Consider the following 5,000-nt stretch of genomic DNA (forward strand, 5'->3'; position numbering starts at 1 on the left):
TTGAGAGCACTTATATTTATTTGCTGATACTGTGTGGGCCACTCCAGAAGGCCTAGCTGTCTTGGCAAACTACTACCATTTGTATTAGTATTAATAGTACACAGTATAATTGGACACCCTTTGTTAAGGGCCTTAGAGTAGCTGATTGTGGAGTGTCTGGGTAGCAGTGGTAACTACCTCATAGTCTTGGCAGAAGAGGGCATAGATAGTAGACATGTGCCTTTCCCAGGTGTGTGTGCAAATCAAATCTCTCAAAGTGTTTGTGTGTGTGTGTGTGTGTGTGTGTGTGTGTGTGTGTGTGTGTGTGTGTGTGTGTGTGTGTGTGTGTGTGTGTGTCAGCTACTTTGGCAGGGACATGAAGCACTGGGTGTACAGAGAGGGTGCTGGAAGACTTGGCTTGGACACTTGGCTGAGGACCTAACTCTACATCTGTACCAGTGGAGAGTCTAATTGGGGGTATGAGTGTGTTTCCTGTGTGCTCTTAAGTGAAACTGTACTTGATGCAGAGAGGTCTATATCTGGAAATACTGACTGTATCTATTTGTATTCCAAGTGCATGCCCCTCTCTATTGTCAGGGGTAAGGATTCAGGCTCCATGGTTACTGGCCCACCATGGGAGCAACACATTTTGGTGCCCATCCCTTATTGGTAGCAGTGGTGGGCATTGTAGATCAGAGTATGTGATATACCTTTAAGAAGCATTCCAGTCAGTGCGCACATGCATATAAGTACTTGGCATGTGTAAGCAATAGTGCCATTTTGAGTGAGCAGCCAGAGTAAGAGTATGCGAGTATATAGTGAGTCAGTTAGATAGTTTAAGTTCAATCTTCCTGGTATCTATAATGATGTGTTTGTATGCAATAAACAACTTAAACGAACACCCAAGCCTCATTGTCCTCTTAATGCACATAAGGCAAGTGGCATTTATTTATTTATTTGAATTTTGTTTTCCAGGATAGTCCATTGGACCACAAGAACCCATTTTCAATGGAGTCCTAGGGAGAAAAGCTCCAGAAAAGCACAAATACATTTACATAATACAAAAAGTACAAATCTGTGGAATACATTTAAGTTAAACATTTCAGTGGTAGAAAAGAACAGATCATGTACATTGCTGAACAAATTATAAACATTACAGCATTTGGGTGTCCAGCTGGCACCTCGGCATTTCGTAAAAAAATCTACTGCCAATCATTAGCGGACTGGAGTTCCGCTGTGGTGACCCCTTACTGGGAAAAAGCCAAAAAAGACAAACAGTAGAAGTAAAGAACAAATCCAAGAAATGTTGAAATTACAAATATTGCATAGATTAAGTAAGTAGAAAAATAAAAATAAAATAAACAGTATTTTTTTTTTTATTTTGTGTTACATCGGTTACATTTGGTCATTGCTCATTTACATCACTAGTGAGGATGAACTAAAGGAGGCAGTGGTAGGTAAGTGGATGAGAAAAATTGACATGAAAGTGTAATTAGAATTAGGTAGGATGTGAACATGATCATTTCCATTGTGAAGTAAGGTGTGAGTGCAGAGAGTTTAAACAGGGAGAGACTGCTAGTGGTGCAGATAGAAGAAGGGAGAGAGTTCCAGAGGCGAGTTAGAGAGAAGGACATCAGGTGATTCCCAGCTGAACGTGTGGGTTTGTGTAGTTTAATGAGGTTTTGGGAAATGGATCTCAGGAGTCGGTCTGGTTTATGCATTTCAAAGGTGTTTGCTAATGAGGGGCAGAGAGATGGGTTATGAATGAGTTTATGTGCTTGCATGAGTTGGGTATAAGTTAGTAAGTTAGGTAACTCTAGCCAACCTAACTGGTGGAGGGAATTGCAGTGGTGAGAAGAGGCTCTGTGACCTGCAGCAAACTTGGATATTTTGTTATAACAAGATGAGATTTGAGTTTTGAGGGAAGATTGTAGATTGGTGAGGATTGTTGAACCATATAGTAGGGAAGGGATAAGGTATGTATTGGCTAGTGTAATCCTGGTGAGGGAGAGATAACGTGCCTATGATGGTAAAGCATAGCAAGTTTTGTATGAGTTTTTTTGATATGTATGTGTAGATGTTTGTCAAATTTTAATTGATCATCGATTGTTATTCCTAGTAATTTTGCTTCAGAGACCCCTTCTAGGGGAGTGTTATTTTTACTGCTGATTATGAAGGATTGTTTATCTATGGAAGAGGTTTTGGAGGCATTAAATAGCATAAATTTTGTTTTGGTAGTGTTAAGGGTCAGATGGTTGTCTAGCATCCATTGCTCAGTAGAAGAGAATGCGGCTTGAGTAAGATTGTTAAGGGTTTTAATGGAAGGGGAGGAACAGATTATAGTGGAATCATCTACATATTGAACAAGGCTGGAGTTTGGAATGGCTTGGTTAAAATCATTAATAAATATGTTAAGTAGTAAGGGGCCTAGAATGGAACCTTGTGGGATGCCTGTGGATATATTATGGAAGAGTGAGGTAGCTTTTTTCCATTTTACTGCCTGCTGCCTGTTTGTGAGATAGCTTGAGAACCGCTGGGTGGAGGAAGGGGATAGGTTGAGTTTAGAGAGTTTGGTTAGAAGTAGGCTGTGGGAAATGTTGTCAAATGCCTTAGAGAGGTCAAGGAGAAGAGTGGATGTGAAGTGACCAGAATCGTGGGCTTTGCTGATTGTTTCTAGAAAGGAGAGAAGGACATTGGAGGTACTATGACCTGGTCTAAAGCCGTGTTGTGTGGGGGTAAGAAGGTGATTACTAATCAGATAGGGTAAGAGTTGTTAGTGTGCACACTTTTCGAGAAGCTTAGAAATAGGGGATAGAATGGCTATGGGGCGGAAATTAGTAATGTTATTATTACTGCTACCTTTGTGGAGGGGAATGATAAAGGCTTTTTTCCAGAGTTGGAGGACCTGGCATTCTATGATGGACTGATTAGTATATTGACAGGGAAGGCTATTTCTTCTGCAGCTATCTTTAGGAAGTAGGAGGGGATTTCGTCTGGGGCACTGGAACCAGGCTTTAATTTTAGGAGAAGTTTTTCTACTTTAGTTGTGGAGATGGGTTTGAATGAGAAAGGTGGAGGGAGAGGACAGGGGTGGTCAGGGGAGATAGGGGTGGATAAGGGTTGATCAGAGGCTACTGAATTGTTAGTAAAGGATGATGTTAGTTTGCTGATGGAGTCAATGAAAAATGAGTTAAACTGGGTTGCTAAGTCCAGGTTGGTTGCATCTGGGTTGGGGCTAGGATTCACTGTTTTACCAGGGTTGGGGAGAGATGAAATTTCTTTCCAGAATAACTTGGGGTTAGTAGTGTGGTTAGTTTGGAGTGTAGTGAAATATACTTTGTGATCAGAAGCTATAAGTTTATTGAGTTTGTTTCATAATGTTTTATATTCAGTGAGGGTGACAAGAGTTTTATTTTTGAGGTATTGTGTCCAGGCTTTGTTGCGTAGACGCATGGTAGCTAAAGTGTTTTTGGTTAGCTAGGGTATGGAGTTACATTTTATACTTTCAGTTTTTAGTGGGGAAAACAAGTTGAGTAGATCAATGAAAGTGGTATTGAAATAAGAAAGAACATTGCCTAAAGGAAGGGTTTTTAATGGGTTCCAGTTTGTGTTTTTTAGTGTGTTGGCGAAAGTTTCGGGATGGAAGTTTTTTAAATAGCGAGTAAAGATGTAGGAGTGGGTTAGTTGAATAGAGGGGGGTAGGGAGGGGCAAAAATGGGGAAATGGTCTGCTAGTGGGTCTGGGAGAATACCACTGTCTGAGATATGGTGTCAAAATGTGATCCACAGTCACAGCCATGAAGCAACTGGTTAAAGTTGGAGGAATATACAGGAGTGGATCATCCCTACTGCTCAAAAGACTCACAAAACAGGTCAGAAACAAATTCCAGGTACTAAAACTCACTTAAATTATTTCATTCACTATAAATATAAAATCAGAATGCTCAAAAACAAATTTCTTATTAAATGAAATGTCCAAAACTGCGACATATTGATAAAAATATTCAAAATAATTACAAAAATGTTTGAAACGATATCCAAATCGCATAAAATGTATAAAAAGAGAAAATGGCCATATTTTCTCACTATGCACTACTTATTTGTATTAACTAAAGGTATTCAAAATATCTAGTGAGCAAAGTATTTGCAAGTGTGTGCAGTATTACAGTGCAGTTATTTCGCAAAGTACAATCATTTTAATGAATATTTCGCAAATTACAATCATTATTTCACAGAGTACAGTCTTTTGAAGAGTTTATTGTGCATTTGAATATTAATACAAGTGCTTGGTGTGTGTGATTGTTCGTACATAATTGCAAGGGTCATTTTGCACTGTGTTTTACTATAATCTGTGGGCATGGCAAAAGGATTGCACAGAACCGTACCAAATGTGTTTGATAACAATATTGCAGAAAATCGGAGAGTGCTTGAGCAGGAATATGATATTTTCATACAGGCTGCTTTTTCTGACAAAGTTACATGTACAAAGCATTTATTCTGCTTAATTTAGCTGGTCTGAGGTCATTAAAAGAAAGCGTTCATTTGTGTATGCACCTGCTATGTTTGGAGGGGAGGACGAAGACTGCCATATAGTGGTACTGGCTGAAAAGCGGGAAGACCCTGAGTACTTGCAAAGTAAATTTAGAGAAATGTGTAACCCCCCAAATGAATATTACAATAGAAAGGCATGTATTTTACACAAGGGATCAACTTTTGCAGCATATATAACTGACTTGAGAGATAAGGCTAAAATGTGCGGATTTGGTGATTTGAAAGATAAGTTGATAAACAACAGGCTTTTGTGTGGTATTAATAATGACACAGTGAGAAAGATTTTGTTTCAAGACAGTGATTTGACGTTAAATAAAGCCATTGAAATTTGTCAGATATATGAACTTACAGAAGAAAACACAAGTATGCTTACAAATGAGAATAGCCGTAGAAGGCACAGTGACAAAGTTCATGTTGATAGTATGCAGTACGTGGTTAAAAGAAATAGGCCCGGGGGCGTGGCCAAGGATG

Source organism: Protopterus annectens, chromosome 4.part0 (assembly GCF_019279795.1).
Source record: "Protopterus annectens isolate FY-2018-M chromosome 4.part0, PAN1.0, whole genome shotgun sequence".
In the NCBI taxonomy this organism is placed as follows: Eukaryota; Metazoa; Chordata; order Ceratodontiformes; family Protopteridae; genus Protopterus; species Protopterus annectens.